The 18,568-nt window shown below is 40.2% G+C and overlaps 1 protein-coding gene and 1 pseudogene across 2 annotated transcripts in view; both read left to right on the top strand.

Moving 5' to 3' along the window:
• LOC110203110 (SLAM family member 9-like) overlaps positions 1-18,568 on the top strand; it is a 75,913-nt gene that overhangs the window by 51,986 nt on the left and 5,359 nt on the right. The window lies entirely within an intron of this gene.
• On the top strand, positions 2,335-6,002 carry LOC110203100 (THUMP domain-containing protein 1 pseudogene; annotated as a pseudogene).

Below are 18,568 nucleotides of genomic sequence, written 5' to 3'. Positions count from 1 at the left end.
ATATCTCTGTCACAATTTCCTCATTTATAAAATGAGCAGAATAATAATTTGACCTACGGTTGTTGTGAGGCTCAAATAAAGTACTGTGTGACTTTTCTTTGTAATTCAATGCAATTAAACAAGCATCTATTGTGTTTCCTTTAAGCCAGGAAATGCATAAACCACAGAACTGCTTGTATGTTTTTCTGATAACCGTAAGAGTGCTACACAAGCTTTTTCATGAGGAGGCAAGGGAAACTGAGATCCAAAAAGGCAGTGGCAGAATGAGCAATTAAAATCAGAAACCCAGTCAGAAAAGGTAAGTCAGGACAGACAACAAATCCATCCCCAAGGAAAGAGCCTATCTAACTCTGAGTCCTTGCCTGGGAGATGTCAATACTTGAAGGACCTTTTGTCTGTGTGGAAGAAGGGAGAGGTAACAGTAACAGGTGCGTTTAACAGTGTACGTGCTACCTGGAGTACCACATCAGGTCTTAAGGGATTTTTAGAATACTAAGGCAGTGCTTCCCCAACTCAGTCATCAATCATATTAGTTCAGCAAATCTTAAAAGCTGGACTTCCCAGTAGGGTGCCACCTACACACCATTTTCTCTAAGGTTCATGGGGATTCCCCCAGCCCGCTGCCAACCCCAGTAACTTCCTGGTCATTCCCCACCCTTAGTGAACGTAAGACTTTGGGGGAAATCAAAGACATTAGTCCTTAGAAAGAGGATGGGGAACTCTGAATGAGCAGATACACAAGCTGATGAAAAGAATCCAGGAACCAGCAGTGGCAAGCAAAGCAAGGCCCTAGAGAGCACAAAGAAATGGAAATTTTAAGCCCTAAAGCAGAGGAGGGGGAAGGGAGAAGGACTGTCCAAGTATAGAAAGGCAATAGACCCATTCTACTCAATTGAGTAATATTTTTTTTTGTTGCTATATCCCAGGCTCTGTTAAGTATTAAAATACAGAAAAAAGTGGGGGAGGCAGTCTCTTCTCTCAAGTATCGCACATTCTGTTGGGGAAAACAACACATACATATACACATATATTCAAAATAAATGCAAAATAAATACAAAGTAGTTTAGGGAGGGAAAGCAGTAGCACAGGGGTAGGGAACCTGCAGCTTCAAGGCCACATGTGGTCCTGTAGGTCTTCAAGTGTGGCTCTTTGACTGATACCAAACTACACAGAACAAATCCTTCTATTAAGGGATAATTGTAATTTATAATTTGTTCTGTGAAGCTTGAGTTCAGTCAATGGCTTCACTTGAGGAACTAGAGGGCCACATGTGGCCCGAGGCCACAGGCTCCCCACCCCTGCCCTAGCAGTTGTGAGGATCAGGAAAAGTTTCAGGTAGAAGATAGTCCTTGAGTTGAGTTTTAGAGGAAATAAGGGATTCTGCAAAGAAAAGATAAGAAGGGAGTGCATTCCAGGCATGGGAAACAGTCAGTACAAAGGCACTAAGACAGAACATGTAATGTTCCGTGTAATAAACAACAAGAAGAAGATTAGTTTGGTTAGACCACAGAACCTCCCCCACCCAGAATTTGGGGAGAGAAATAATATGTAACGAGACTGAAAAGACAAGTTGAGGACAAATTGTGAAGAACTTTAAAAATCAATGAGACATAACATTCACTAGCTGTGTGACCCTGGGCAAGTCACTTAACCCCATTGCCTAGCCAAAACAACAACAACAACAAAAAAAGCCAATGAGAGTAGTTTATAATTTATCCTGGAGGCAATAGGGAGCCATTGGAGTTTCCTGAGTAGGGGAATGAAATGGTCAGACCCATGCTTAAGGAAAATAACTTTAGTGGCTGTGTAGAAGAATGGAGAGAAGAGAGATTAGAAGCAGGGAGACCAATTAGGAATACAATGCAATATTCCAAGTGAGATATGATGAGGGCCTGAACTAAATCAGTGGCATGTGAAGAGAGAGAAAGGAATAAATGTGAGAGATGTTATAGAGGCAAGATTTGGCAACTGATTAAATATGCAGGGTGAGAGAAAGTAAGGAATCAAGGATAATACCAAGTTTGTGGATGTGGGAGAATGGAAAGATGGTGGTACCCCTGATAGAAACAGGGAATTTTAAGAAGAGGGATGGATTTAAGGGGAAAGAACATACATTTTATTGTGGATGAGTTGTGCTTGAAATGTGTATGGAACATGTGGAGTTGACACTCAGAAGACAGACTGGGACTAGATATATAGATTTAGAAGTCATCTTCACAGAGATGTTCATTAAACCCAAGGAAGCTGATAAGGTCATCAAAAGAAAGAATAGAGAGAGAAAAGAAGAGGACCCGGGACAGAGTTTTGGGGTACAACCACAGTTAGGGAATCGATATGGATGAAGAGTCAACCAAGGAGGCCAAGAAGGAGCAATCAGACCCAGAGAAGGAGAAACAATGCAGGGTACAAACATGAAAACCTAGATAAGAGAGTATCCAAGAAAAGGAAGTAGCCAATGGTGTCAAATGCTTCAGAAAGGTCAAGAAGGGTGAGGGATGAAAAAAGATCATCCCATTTGGATTTATTCGTGCTTTCCTTTCCCAAAGGAAGGGAAATACACATTTAATGATTTATAAGCTCCTATTTGGTCCAACAAGGTTATGTGATCTTATCTGGCCAGTAGACATCAAATATGTAACCTTTCTGTTTTCAAATGAATAGGAAAGCTTTGATTGGTTGGAACAATTGTTTTACCAGAGTCATCTAGAGGTAAAAATCTAAAGTTATATGAGATAGACTCAAAGCCCCATAAGAAGGTGTGATGACTGACCATCATGAAAGAAAAGGAAAAACAACTGTGTAAATAGTAACTAATGATATGAACATTCTGATAAAAAAAAATGTACCAAGTTTTACTGTACCATTTAATTAATAAATAAAATCGTAAGTATACAGATTTTCAATTTTCATCAGAAATATTTTTATTATGTATATTATAAAAAAAACTTTTAAAGTGCTGCACATTCATCAGGTCATGTAAAAATTTTCTGCTCAGAGCAGTAGCAGGTCTATGCAGCTATAAAAAAAGAAAACAAAATAGAGAGCACATTGCTGAGGAGAGGTTTGTAATAGCTGCTTCAGAAAGTGGGAAAGAGAATCACTTATAAAGGAGTAAAAGAATTTATTGTCTCAAAGTTGAGGAGTGCTTGGTTCAAGCTGGTTATACCAATATGTAGTGGACTCAATTGGCTCAGAAGAATGATTTTCTAACATTTTCATTAGTAAGAGAGAACTGTGTGACCCTGGGCAAGTCACTTAACCCTATTGGCCTCAGTTCCTTATCTGTAAAATGAGATGGAAAAGGAAATGGCAAACCACTTCAAGTATCTTTGCCAAGAAAACCTCAAATGGGGCCATGAAAAGTCAGACACAACTGAAATGACTGAATAACTACAACAAAAAAAGGAGTAATGGAATCAGATGTTGGAAGTAATGTTCATTTAGCTTAGTAACTCAAATTCACCAAATTTGAGTGTGAATGGCATAAGGGTGAGAGGATGAAGGTATTCAAAAGTAGAGGACAGCACACTCTTTCCCTCTTTCTCAGCCTGCATCTTTCACCCTCCAACACTCTCTTTTCCTTAAGAGGGAGACAGTTAAGGAGCAGCCCCCATGGGCTAGCCAAATAAAACAAAGATGGAAGGCCCAGTACACATAGGCTAAGAAGGCCCCACACCGGGGTGGAGCCCTAGACAGCAGGAACCCAGGCTCTGCAGCACCTTCATTACCTGAAACATGAAGGAGCTCAAGTGTATGGGAGATGCTTACTCCTACAAGTATGAGGATGACTTATACAGGATGAAGAAATTTATAAACAAGAATAAGCAACTCTTTAGAATTAAGGGGGAAGAAGAAGATGACACAGAAGCCTCCTGAAACAAAGAAGTCAGTGAGATTCAGGCATCCACAGAACTGAGATGAAGACAATTCCACTCAGAGGAAAGTAGAGGAAATAACGTGCTCTCCATTAGAATGCTTGGCATAGAACCTGAGGAACTGGTACGTCTTTTCCTAAAGGTTACCAGTACACGACTAAGAAGAAAACTCAGGTTACTCTGCTCATCTTGGCACATGCAAAGTTTTCTTATAGGATGTGAAAAACTATACTGAAACTTTCTTGAAACCTGAGTTTAAAGAATCAAACAAACGGCCATTCCAGATTATTTACAAAGTGTGAAAAAGTAGTCATATGAGTAGAGAAGATGTCATTAAAGAACTGGCAGGAATAGTGGGCTGTCTCAATCCTGAAAATGCCATAGCAATCCCCAGTACACTACTGTGATAGAAATCATTAAAGCTATCTGCTGCCTGAGTGTTGTGAATGAATACATGTTGTTCAGAAAATACAACCTTCAGGAAAATGGTTAGGAGTACTAAAAGATGTCTCAGGAAAACCTTGCCCAGACTTCACAAGTAAGAAATGGGAAATGGACAAAACAGGAATTCAGAAATAAAGATAAGGAGAACCTCACATCAACATGACACAGAAGAAGAAAGAAAGAATAATAATACAAGGGAGGAAGTAGTGCAGTGTAGTCAAATGAGGAGGCTGAAGAGCCCACTTTCTAAGACACGGGTGGAAAACGAAAAAGAAAGAAAAATTTCCCTCTGAAATTGAAAGCCAAGTTATGGAAAGATCTAAACCAAATGAAGGAGGTGATCTGGTCTTAGAGAAAAATTAATCAGTTAAGGCAGGAAGCAATTAGAGGAAAGGCATAAGTCAAAGATGGATACAAACTAACCTGTACAATTTGAAAATGTTATTGGGTAATGGAACTGACTTTGAAGATTAATTTAATCTGAAGTTTTCCAAAGTTATAGAAGTATTAGAAATATCATGCCATATTTTGACAGCATTCTGTTTGCTGAATCAATAGTGAACAGAATATTGAGTTCATACTCCCATAGGAAGGGATTAATTGGTTAAATCAAATTCTCCCAAGGTATTTTTCATCATCTAAACAGGAAATAGTTTGGTGGCGATATCCTAAAATCTCTAAAGGAGAATAAGATTAGACCTCTCTTTAGGGACAAGAAAGTTAACACATTAAAACTTTTCATATAGAAGCAAGGTTTAACTTAGAGTTGTTAGATTCTAAGAATGTCCAATTTTAAGGATTTGTCTGGAATCACTCGGAAAAAATGAATGCATACTATTAGCAGAATCATTTTGGGAAATAGGGGGAAAATTCCAGCAAATGCCCTGATTCAAGAAAGAAGGTCCTTTTGTAGTGTAGAAGGAATTTTTATGGTGTAGAAGCAAGGAATTCAAAATCTCTCTTTGTGCCCTGAGGGCCACATCCATCTTTGTACTTTGTCTGTTAAACAATGCTATAAAGTTAAGCCCCCTTTATGTATTGATTTTGAAAGCTCTAGAGGCTTTTATTTTAAAAGATTTCCTTTCAGATTTATTTCTATATTTTGGTAACGTCTGAACAGGATACATTTTATATAAGCGCATCTTCTCCAAGTTTTATAAGCGCATCTCGCAGCATTTTTTGTGCTGGAATCTGGATTAGTTCACTCAAAGGTTTGTTTTCAGTGGTATAAATCATTTCTTACAGTGACATTTCAGTTTTAAATGTCAAAATTCCAACAAGGGAATTGAATGGTTCTTTGAGTACCATGTAATCAACAGCTCCAGGCAGCCAAGTAGCACAGTAGATAAGAGTACTGAGTTTGAAATCAAGAAGACTCATCTTCGTGAGTTCAAATCTGGCCTCAGACACTGACTAGCTGTGTGACCCTGGGCAAGTCTCTTAATCCTGTTTGCCTTTCAGCATATTAGTAAGCTCAACTATTCTTACCATGTAAAGAACAGTGTGAACTATTTACCTCTCATAAGGTAGCACTTCATTCTTGTTAATGTTGCATATGATGTCCTCTAGGAAACAATTCTTTTCCTTTTCATTTTGACTAAATACTTGACTATAATCTACAGTAAGATATTGTTTGTTTTTATTATTATTTATATATATTACTATTATTATTTATATTTTTCAGAAATACAAAAGTAAATTTCTCTTACCAAAAAAAAAAAAGGTAAAAGACAGTGTGGAGGGCAGTGTTGAATTGATTAACTATAGAGCCAAGACTGGGAAGGGAGAAAAATTAAGTCAAAGCAGAAATGATGGCCTGGGAGAATCCAGAGGGGAGGAGAGATTAGAGGTTATGGTAAGGGTAAAGAATAAGTTTAGGAGAGTAGGCATGGGGAGAGATTCCATCATAGGAGATTTTTGATCAGGTAGTTATGAACTGCCCTAGTTGCCCGCATTTGGAGCATCATTTTCATTTCTGGATACCACATTTTAGGAAGACATTGATAAGCTAGAAAGCATTCAAATGAAGGCAATGGTTCAAGATCATGTCATTTGGGAATCAAGATGAAGGAACTAGAGATATTTAGCTCAGAGAAAAGATAAATTCGAAAGAGCACACTAGCTGTCTTCCTGCTTAACACTGGCAAGTCACTTGATGTCTCTGAACCTCAACTGCTCCTCTATAAAATGAGGGGGTAGGCTAGATGACCTCTAAGATCCCTTCCAGCTCTAAACCTAAGATCCTAAGTATTTACATTCTGTCACATGGAAAAGGGACTAGACTTGTTCTCTTAAAGGCAGGCATTTGGAAGGGTTGTGTTTTCCTAACTATGGGCATAAATGGGGAAGCAAACGTACCCATTTTATATAGTCTCCTATATGCTTGACATGCATGTTTTTCCTTTTTTATCCCAACTCATCCCTTCAATGTGTAAGACCAGCCTTTTGAGTATTTGGGTCACTTGGCTCTGTGGGAGTCAGGCAAAAAAAATAATAATAATAACTTTGTAGTCACTAGAATGTTATACAACTATATGTTGTTTACTTTACTGTGAATACTAGCCAACAGTGGTCAATAAATAGTTTTATATTCTTCCTTTTAAAAAAAGATATGTTCTCTTTAGCCCCAGAGGTCCAAACTAGGAACCATGGTTAGAAATTGTGAAGAGAAAAATTAAAGTGTGATATAAGAAAAGTCTGCCTAACAATAAGACATTATAGAAATGGAATGAGATGCCTTTTGAGGGAGTAAGTTCCTGCTCGCCAGAGGTCTGGAAGCAAAGGTTGAATGATCACTCATCATATATGTGAAGACCTTTGTTCAAGTGTATGTTGGACAAGATGATTCCTAAGGAGCTTTCCAACACTTAGACTCTGGGATTCAGGGTGGCATGATTTGGAAGACAAGGGGTGCAGAAGTCTGAGGATCACATAGGATGATCTGTGTGAAGGCAAAGAAAGAAGAGATAGAATTTTAAGTTCAAGGAAGAGCTAGTAATACAATTTGGCTAGAACAGGGGTGGGGAACCTGCAGCCTCAAAGCCATATGTAGTCTTCTGTGTTCTCAGGTGCGGCCTTTCAACTGAGTCCAAGTTTTGCAGAACAAATCCTTTTATTAAAGGGATCTGTTCTGTGAAGTTTGGATTCAATCAAAGGGCCACACTTTAGGACCTAGAGGGTCACATGTAACCTTGAGGCCACAGGTTCCCCACTTCCAGTTAGAAAGTAGAATGAAAAAAGTCTAGATAAATAGATTGGAGCCAGACTATGGAGGTCTTTAAATGCCATGTTGTCTGACATGAGCCTTATGAAGATTATTTGGCCGAAACATTAGTGCAAAAGAAGGATTGGAGAGGAGAGACCAATCAGGCTATTATAATGGAGTGGTGATAAGATCCTTGAACTAGGGTGGTGACCATATGAATGGAGAAAAAGGGACAGATTCAAAAGATTCGATGAGAAATAGAACTGATGAGACTTGATGGATCATTGGATGCTTGAGAGAGCAAGATGGAAGAATCAAGGATAATTTCAAGGTTGGCCTTAGCAGGAAGACATGCCTCCTCTGCCTCCAAGTGTGGATCAAAGGAGAGGATGTAAAGGGATAACAAAAAAGGCTGGGGGGGGGGGGGAAGAAGAGAAATCACATGACAGTTCAATTCAATTTCTCTGCAAAGGAGGAGGCAAGTTTTCTGCTGAGAAGGAGAAAAGGTGGTACAGGGGGTATACAAAGGCAAAAAGAAAAAGAAAACAGTTCTCCATCTCAAGGATAACTGTAAAAAGCATCTAGATATGATGATTTAAATGGATGGAGTGAATCGCAAAAGAGAAGAGGCTGCTGAGGGACAGCAGTAAAGAGAGGGTCTAGAAATGGCAGAGAGGAGTAAGGAATATAATATATAATATATAAGTATATATGTGCATATATATGCATGTATATATGTGCATGTGTGTATATGTGTGTGTGTGTAGATATATAGATAGATAGATATAGATAGATAGATATAGATATATGCATGTGTGTGTGTATATATATAGTTCCTGGGGCTAAAGAGAACAAGTCTTTTTTTTTTAAAGGAAGAATATAAAACTATTTATTGGCCACTGTTCACCAGTATTTACAATAAAGTAAATAATATAGTTGTGTAACATTCCAATAACTACAAAGTTATTTTTTTCCCAGACTCTCATGGAGCCAAGTGACCCAAATATATAATACATAATATAATCTTACTCCTCTACTGAGCATAATGTTGGAAGGGAGGGGTAGAAGGGAAGGGTTAGAAAAGGGGAAAGAAAAGAAAATGAATACTCACTACTGAAAAATGTGTGGCCAGACAAGCAGGGAGTTTTTTCCCCATGAGGAGGGTCAGTTTCCTTGAGTGCAAGAGGATAAAAAGAGAGTGAGAAGAAATAAGGATAAAGTGAAGTTGTTGTTGTTGTTGTTTAACAAAGGAGAGTTCTAGAAAGCACATTGGGAAAGGAGAGGGGAGGACAGAGATTGGGTAGGAATAGGGCTGAGATGAATGGAAATGAAAGATTGAGGAATTGGCATTAGGAGAAGGGGTTTTCCAAGTAGAGGATGGTGACTCTGAATCACAGGGATTAGGAAAAGAGGAAGAGGAATTGCTAGCTATAGAAAAAAGGAAAAATCTGGGATACATACATATACAGTGTTTATTTGGAATTGCTGGTGTGTATACAAAGCATACAAATGTACTGTGATGATGGAGGGTGGTGACTGTGTTAGGACAGGAGCATCATCCTGTTTTCTCTGAAAACATCGGGTCATGGGGTAAAGATGAAAAGATTAAATCTGGTGCTTGGGTACATAGCACCAGAGATCTGGTCCCTAAGAGCCTCATCAAATTTGAACTTGTGGCCAGTTCCTTTGCCTTACCCCAAGATGGCAGGGAATGAAGCATACTCAAGATACAAGAACCCATGTAGAATGTGTACTTGACTCCCAGTCAGTTCGAAGTTAACCTTCATTCTTGAAGAAGACCAGAATGACATGTTAGAGTCAAATTACAGTGTGACCAACGGTGGCTGATTAGACCAATATGAGCTCAGAATGCTCTACCACAGGTCAAGCACAAACAGTCCATGTGAATATTTGGGGTGGACTCTCTAAATTTGTGCATCTTCAGTTTCTTTTGAGGTACTTCAAATCTGCTTTGCTCATAAAGCACAACACCTTCTTTGATGAGGGCACACAATGCTGGGCAGTCCTGTGCCAATGTCTCCCATGTCATGCAATCAACTGTCATCTAAATCCCTCATGACAGATATGATCCTGATAGCAAGAGGCCTGATGTTTGGGCACTCTGTGCTTACCTTGGAGAGGGGTACAGTTTTCTCATTTGACTTAGCAATACAGGGCAGAGTTGGCAATGCCTCCTCCACACAGGATATTCCAGGGCAAAAAAGTCTCCAAATCTAGTCCCTGAAAGGAGTTGGGGCTGGGCCACCTACCTTCACTGATGGAAAGAAGGTGACCCTTGACTATTTAGAGCTCTTTGCTTATAAAACCTCTGGAAGGGGAGTAGTACAAGTTCTGTAACCTTATTTTGTAGATCAGGAGACTGAAGCTCTGAAATGTGAAGTGACTTGCCCGTGATCACACGCAAACAGATATACAAGCCTAGACTGGAACACAGATCTTCTGACTCCTGTCCTCAGCCTTGTAATTCTCTGATTTTCAAGTGAAAGGTGGTATGGGATCACTTTGGCTACCTCTATGGGTTAGGCTACATTGTCCTTGGTAAGAGGGAATAGTCTTGGGGGAAGAGAGACTGAATTTTACGAGCTCAGAAATAAAGCCCAGAAAGGGAGGAGGTCCCTAGAATCAAACAGTTAGAAGATGAGTTCAAGTGCACATAGCCCAATCCCATCATTTTACAGATGAGGCCACTGAAACCCAGGGAAAGGAAATGACTTAGCCAAAGTCATTCAGGCAGAAAATAGCAGAGTTAGCATTTGAATCCATGTGCTCGGACTCCAAAGCCAAAATTGAGCTCATTACACCACAGCCACCTCCTCTATGTGGTAACAAAACGAAAGTAAGAGCAGTGGGTGGAGAAGTGCGATGGATAGGACACCAATATCACCACAGACCCCAAAAGCAGGCTAGCTGGGGAGGATATCATTATGATTCTCATCATTGTTGTCACCATCATCACTACATCATCTCATTCTCATCTTTTCCTATGAAACTCAGAATCAGTACTGTGAAAGATTGCTACCCTATGATTATTCTTTTCAATTTAATGTTCTGGAGACTGTTGCTGAGGTGGATAAAATTATGGCTGTGGAGGATGTCAGGTCAACTTTCATAGATTCACTGAAAACATCTTTGGGACAATTTTAGCAGCAGAGAGGATGATGGGGAAGGTATGCACATCATCACATTCCACGTGGTTTTGATTTTTTTCTGTTCAGTGTCTATTTTTTTTAAAAAAAAACTTTTCCACCTAGTTTACAGAGTATGGATGTTCAGTACAGCGACATCATTCGAAGACATTGTTTTTAAATTTTTAAGGATCAAAATTCTTAATATGTTATACCTGACATTTGTAAAGTGATTTACCATTTTTGAAACACTTTATTCATTTTAGCCTCACAACAACCTTATGAGGTAGACAAAGAACTTCTGATTCTCAGGGGCAGTTAGCTGGTGCAGTGGATAGAGTACCAGCCCTAGAATCAGGAAGACCTGAGTTCAAATCTGACCTCAAACACTTAACACTTACTAGCTATGTGACCCTGGGCAAGTCACTTAACCCCACTGCCTAGCCAAAAAAGAAGAATTTCTGATTCTCCTCTTTCTTTCTGATGAGGAAGGCCAGAGAAGCCCAAGATCACCTAATAAGCTAATGGCGAACTCTATGAACCCAGGCTTTGTCCTTCCCAGGATGTTTTCCTATAAAGCATGCTGCTTCTAAGGTACTTTCCTCCACCAACAACTATTCTCTGCTCTTGGTCACAGCCCTCCAAAATAGACTCTGACAGGATGGGAAGGGACTTCCCTGGGGCATGAGGACCAGCAAGCGTGACAAGGGGACTCCCTCCCACTGCTTCAGAGGCAGAGTAAACAATAGCTAGGAAGTGGGAGGACGGGGCGTGTTGTACCTTGGCCCTGTGACAGGAGCTGCATTACAAGCAGAGTGGACACACAGTCTTGGGCACCTGATTGCAATTATCACAATGAACACTCTTCCTTTCTTATTCTTCAAGCCTCATGGTGACGTGGAAATAATCCTGAGCTCCCAAGGTCTATGCTAGTGGCATGCATGCTCTCATACATCCTGAACAACTGAAAAATATTAGCTTGGAGAGCCTATGTGTAGGTGGTGTACTGGGGCCGGAGTCAGGAAGACCCATGTTCAAATCAAGCCTCAGACACTTCTGACCTATGTGACCCTGGGCAACTCACTTTACCACTGTTTGCTTCAATTTCCGCAACCATGAAATAAGGATAATAATAGAATTGTTACAAGGATTAAATGAAACAATATTTGTAAAACCAGTACCTGACACATAATAGGTACATAATAAATGTGTCCCCTTCCTTGTAGTGGAAAGAATCCTTCAGCTGCACTCAGATGAGCTGAGTGAATTTCCTCGTTTTGCCACTTACCAGAGGTGAGATCTTGGGCAAGTCACTCATACTTTCTGTGCTTTAGTTTCCTCCTCTTTAAATGAAGGGTTGGACTAGTGAACTCTATGGTTCCTTCCAGCTCTGTAACTATGATCCTATGATGATCAGTCCGGACAGTCTCAGAGATACCCATTACCAGAAGGTTGACCACAGTCTACTAAGGGTAAGAGGGTTTGCAATCTAAGTGAATGAAATCATTATTAAAAGATTCATTCCTTTCGGCCTCAACATCTTTAAAAGCATGTCCACGTCTCTAAAAACACAAATGTGTGAATTTGAGCAAATCACTTTTCTTCCTGGTTTCCTCATGTGGAAAACAAGAGAGTAGGCCTAGCCAGCAGCTAATTGTTAACCTCTCAGTAGGAGTATTTTTGCTGCTGTCATTTAGTCGTGTCCAACTCTTCATGATCTCATTTGAGGATTTCTTGGCAAAAATACAGGAGTGGTTTGCCATTTCCTTCTCTAGCTCATTTTATAGAGGAAGAAACTGAGGCAAACAGGGTTAAGTGATTTGCCCAGGGTCACACAACTAGTAAGTGTCTGAGGTTGGATTTGAACTCAGACTGATTCCAGGCCCCACTTTCTACCCACTGCACCACCTAGATGCCCTAGTGAGCATTTATCCCCTCAGGAATGGGCAAATGTTGCAAACTAGGGCTAGATTTATTGTTTTGTTGATTATCTAGACTTTAAAAAGTGACTGAAGAAATGTTGATCATGCATATTAAACTTAAAAGTGTGTTAGGCACATTTTTTTTTGGAGAGTCAGTTGTGATACATCTACTAGCACATGTCTAAACAAATAAATGAGATAAGAAGTGTCAAACACACTGGCCTGCCACCCCACAACACTCCTAAGTATGGCAGGAGCCACATTAAAATTTTATTGAGATAGGACAGCTAGGTGACACAGTGGATAGAGCATCAGCCCTGGAGTCTAGAGGACCTGAGTTCAAACTTAGCTTCAGATATTTACTAGCTGTGTGACCCTGGGCAAATCACTTAACCCCATTGCCTCCAAAAAAAATTTAATTGGGAAATAATTAACAAAAATAAAAATACAATAAAACATAGATAACATTACATTTTAAAACTAAGTCAACACATGGCTCACAGGGATACCTATGTATGGAATAGTGTCCCCATTTCTATTTAAATTCTACACCAGTGCTCTAGACATACCGGCACACCCTTACATAATCCTCTCCAGCATCCCTACCAGCTCCAACATTCTAAGACTTCCAAATCTACTACAGGAGCTAATGGTGACCCAGATAAGCAGTCTGAAGCCTCCTACTCCTTCAGATGCACCATTTCCCTCACTCCAAGGGAAAATTCTTTCGAGTTCCACAGTGAACGTAGTCAAAGGGATTCTCCCCAAATTAAATAAACCAAAAAACCATCGAGCACTTCTCAGCCTCAGAGAATCTCAGAGCTGGAAGGCACCTTGAAGGCCTACTAGTCCCACCAATATTTAAGCAAAAGTCCCCTCTGTGTCAGTCCCAACAAATGGTCATCTAGCTTGTCTTTGAAGACCTTTAGGGATTGGGCACCTACTGCTTTTTAAGGCAGCCCATTTCACTTTTAGATATTCTAATGGTCAGAAATTGTTTTCTGACATCAAGCCTAAATTTAGCAAATTCTATTCATTTTGCCCAGTTCTTCTCTCTGGGATCAAACCTATTCTCTCTTTCCCTTAAGAGCCCTTCAAATAAATACCTGAAGAGAACTATCATGTTCCCATGAAGTCTGCTGCTCTCCATCTTTTTCATCCTAGTTTTTTTATCTGAGACTCACAGAGCACGGACAAGAGGCCCTTCACCATTCTGCTCTCCCCTCAATGGTCTCCAGCTTATGAATGCCCTTCCTAAAATGTGGTGCCCAGAACTGAACACAGTAACACGGATGTGTTCAGACTAGCACAGCTCACAACAGCTCCCTGGTCCAGGACAAGCTGACTCTCTCTTAATATAGTATAAAACAACACTGCATGGAGACACAGAATGAAGCTCAGTGAGAACATACACATCTCTGAAATCACACAGTAAGGTGTCTGAGGTAGAACTATGGTTTTGTCACTTCTGCAAGGGAGTTTAGAGAATATCTAGGTCAAAGGTTCTTACCTGATGCCTTTGAACTTGGGTTTGGTTTGGTTTTTGGTAACTGTTTTTCTACATAATTAATTTCCTTTTTAATCTTGTATATTTTATTTTATGAATTTAAAAACAGTATTCTGAGTCATAGGCTTCATCACACACACCACACACACACACACACACACACACACACACACACACACAAAGGATTCCATAACACAAAAAAAATTAAGAACCCCCAATTCTAGCCCTCATTTTCCAGGTTGATAAAGTGAAGCCTAGGCAGTTAAAGCAAAGTAGAATGGGTACTAGTCTTGGATCCAAAAGACCAAGATTTAAATATCAGTTCTGATAACTTCCTAGCTGTGTGTGACTTTAAGCAATTCACACCATATAACCTCTTTGAGCTTAAGTTCCCTACAAAATGGTGGTGATACTTGCATCATGTACCTCATAGCATTATTTGGGGGCAGGGTGGAGAGCATCCTGTAAATCTTAAAGCACTATATAAATGTAAGATGTTATTGTTTTAGCAGCTTACCCAAGTTCACATAGCTGGTTATTGACAAGGTCAGGACTAGAACCCAGGTGAACTGAATTCCTACCCCAGGGCTCTTAGAACTACCCCACAACTCTTTATTCACAACTCACTCTCTCTCTCTCTCTCTCTCTCTCTCTCTCTCTCTCTCTCTCTCTCTCTCTTTCTCTCTCTCTCTCTCCCTCTCTCTCTCTCTCACTCTCTCTCTCTCTCTCTCTCTCTCTCTCTCTCTCTCTCTCTCTCTCCTCTCTCTCTCTCTCTCTGTCTCTCTTTCTCTCTCTCTCTCTCTGTCTCTCTTTCTCTCTCTCTGTCTCACTGTCTCTCTCTGTCTCTCTATCTCTATCTCTCTCTCTGTCTCTCTCTGTCTCTCTCTGACTCTCTCTTTCCAGTCACTCAGTGACCTTTACTGAGGTGCAAGGCACTGGACTGGAAACTTGGGGCTGTCAGTGGGAAAGGCAGATGGAAAGGAAACATGGTTCCTTGCCTTTGGGGAACTGACAACTCTCAAGGGACATTCAAAATTTACAGGAAGAATAGGGCATGAATATGGTATTTATTTTTATTTCTTGTTGTAAGGTAGAATTTGCCTGAGGAATATGGCCTGGAGAAGTCTTAGAGAGGACTTGATATATGTCTTCAGGTATTTGAAGGACTGTCATGTGGAAAACCTAGGACTGTCCTGCTTGGTCTTTGAGGGAAGAACTAGGAGCACTGGGGAAAAGTTGAAGACAGGCAGAGTTCAGTCCAGTGTAAAAAAAAAAACCTTCTATCTATCAGCATTGTTTAAAAGTGGAATGGACTGCCTCTAGAGGTAGGAGGCTTCCAGACCTTGGAGGTGTACAAGAGGAGGATAAGAAGGACCTTTGTTGGAGATGTCATAGAAGGAATTCCTGATCAGTTACGAGGTAGACCAGATAAGAATCCAAAGTCCCTTCCAACTCTGAGATTCTCTGTTTCCCAAAGAGGCAGAAGACAATTTTATAGAGATGATTAAAAGCAGTCGCTTCATTCTCAGATATGGATATAGTATACAATAATAAGTAGCAGCCATACAGCACAGATGAAAATGAAAAAATGAAAAAAATGAAAAAAACTGATTTTGAGTTTTACTAAATACTTTCTACTTCATTTTGTCCTTAAATAATCCTATGAGGTACATACTAAAGGTGTCCTTTTTCCCATCTCACAAATGAGTAAATTGAGGGTCAGAAAGGTGATGTGTTTACCATGGTAGCATAACTAATTATAGTATCAGAGGCAGGATTTGAAAAAACACAGAGGTAGGAATCAAGAAACCAAGGTTCTTGTACAACCAGGAGTGTGCTGGTAAATGTTTAATGATCAGCCCTTCAATTTTAAAAAAATGTACTCAACACACTGGTATAAGTTCAATCTGAATTATTAACATTTTTTCATCACTTTCTTAAATGTAGATCAACAAGAAAACACTAAGTCAAGCCCTGAGTTGTAGCTTTCCCAAGTATAAATGCTGACACTGAAAATTTAACAATCAGCTCTCATAAGTCAGTCAGAACTGTTTCTGGCACACCCCTGGACTGAATAACTCTATGACTTTGAATAAGTTGCTTCACTACACTGTGCTTCTGTTTCCTCATCTGTCAAGTGGGAATAATAGTATTTGTCGCTCCTAATCTTATGGGATGTCTAGTGGATCAAATGTGGTAACAAGTATGAAAGCACTTTTTAATAAATCACAAAATGCCACACAAATATAAGATATTATTATTATTATTATTATCATCCTCTCAAGCTATCAACTAACACCACAGATCACAAAAGAAATCTGACATCACTATGATATTAGATGTGGCTTCAAGTTAGACTGGCCAAGCCATCACCTTTCAACAAGAGTCCAAGTGTGGCTGAAGCACTTTGTTCTGCTGAAGGTCAAAAAGGAATTTGGTGTCAGACTCTTCCTCACTCCCATCTCCCAGGGTAGAACTGAGATTCTAGGACTTCAGAGTACAAGAGAGGCAAGAAAATATCAGGAAAAGAGACAGCCTATTCTCATTGAAATAGCACTAGGCTGGGAGCCATTAGACCTAGTATCTAGATTTAGCTTCACTACTGTTTAATTTAATTCAATTCATCCAGCATTTCTTGATTCCATCAATCCTGTGAGGTAGACAATTATGGTTGCCTGCAGTAGCATCTAATATGTACAGAACTCTTTGCTAGGTGCTAGAGACACAAGGACAAAAAAAGAAAAAATAATTCTGTCAAAAGCTTACACTCCATTAGGGAAGAAAGGAAATAAGCATTTATTAAGCACACACTATATGCTAGATGCTTTACAAATATTATCTCATTTCCATCCTCACAACAACCCTACAAGGTAGGTGTTATTATTATTCATATTTTACTGTTGAACAAAATGAGGCAAACAGAGCTTAAACGACTTGCCTGGGGTCACACAGCTAGGAAATATCTGAGGTTAGTTAGATTTGAATTCTTCACTCCAGGTCCAGCATTCTATTCACTTTGCCATCTAGCAGCCTCAAAGGGGACTGCAACATGTACACAAATAAATACAAAGTAACTTGGGAGGAGTGGGTGACAGGAGTAGGCATCCACACTGAACCTGGAAAAAGAAAAGGATTCTGGGAAGTAGGGTTGAGGAAGGTGTGCTTTCCAAGCCTGTGCTATGTGGTTTTGCAATCTGCATCTCTCTGGGCCTTACTTTCCTCACCTGAAAAATGAACGTGTTGAACTAAACATCCTCCAAGGCATCCCCTCTGACTCTAATATTCTACATGTCTAGAACCACAGTTCAAGATGGGCCAGGTTTGTGATTAGTGACGAATGATCATAGGAGATGGATGGAGATCCAGAAAGCAGTTCTCACTCACCAAGTGGACCAGAGCCTGAATGTAGCCCTCCCTTCCTCAGTCTGCTCAGAAAGGGCAGGCAGGCCCAGAATTGCAGAATTACAGCATCTCAGAGTTGGAAGGGACCTGGGCAGCCATCTAGATCAACCCCTTTTGTGAAAATAAATACCCGATGTGGTCATAAAGCCTCGGCTTGAAGACCCTCCCCCCAATGGTCTCCTGAAGCAGTCCATTCTTGTCTAGGAAGCTTTTTTTCTGATCAAGCCTAAATCTGCCTCTTTGCACTTGTACTCACCGTTCTTAGTTCTGCCTAGATGACTTTGAAGTGTAAGCACATTTTTTTTTCCTATTTGAGGTTAACTCATTTAAAATATATGTTCAATAAACTGAACAGGAAGTAGGAGGGGTCAGATAGGGAGACAGGATGGACTGTGGCCAGAAAACTCTACAGCAGTTTGTGAGAGGCAGGGTGGAGGGACCCAAGGACACCCACACACCAGATGTTCATTTTCTGTCTGATGCTAGAGCGCTGGAGCTGAGACTGCAGATCAAGGATTGAACTCCACACTGGACTCTACCCTGTCCAAGCCTCATCAGCAGTGGCTTATGCTGTGTCAAAATAGCTCCAACCCTCCCTCCCCTAACCCATTCTCCTTCTGGTAACAAAGTGCTACTAGAGTCACAAAGTGGCTGGTTCTTGTGAGTTCAGAGAAGGCAGCAAGGTTTCCAAAAATGACACAAGCATAAGTTTGCCTCAGTTCCTCATCTGCAAAATGAGCTGAAGAAGGAAATGGCAAGGCACTCCAGCGTCCTTGCCAAGAAAACCCCAAAATGATGTTCTGGAGAGTCAGACACGACTGAAATGCCACAACAACAACAATAAACTGTTGGTGGAGTTGTGAACTGGTCCAACCATTCTGGAGAACAATTTGGAAGTATGCCCAAAGGGATTTAAACTGTACATACCCTTTGACCCTGCAATACCACTACTAGGTCTATATCCCCAAGAGATCAAAGGAAAAGGAAAATAATCTGTACATACAAGAATATTCACAGCAGCTCTTTTTGTGGTGGCAAATAAATGGAAATTGAGGCGATGGTCATCA

The sequence above is a fragment of the Phascolarctos cinereus genome, unplaced genomic scaffold (assembly GCF_003287225.1).
Source record: "Phascolarctos cinereus isolate Bilbo 61053 unplaced genomic scaffold, phaCin_HiC Scaffold_5;HRSCAF=322, whole genome shotgun sequence".
Taxonomy (NCBI): Eukaryota; Metazoa; Chordata; class Mammalia; order Diprotodontia; family Phascolarctidae; genus Phascolarctos; species Phascolarctos cinereus.
This window is presented reverse-complemented; position numbering and strand designations above follow the sequence as displayed.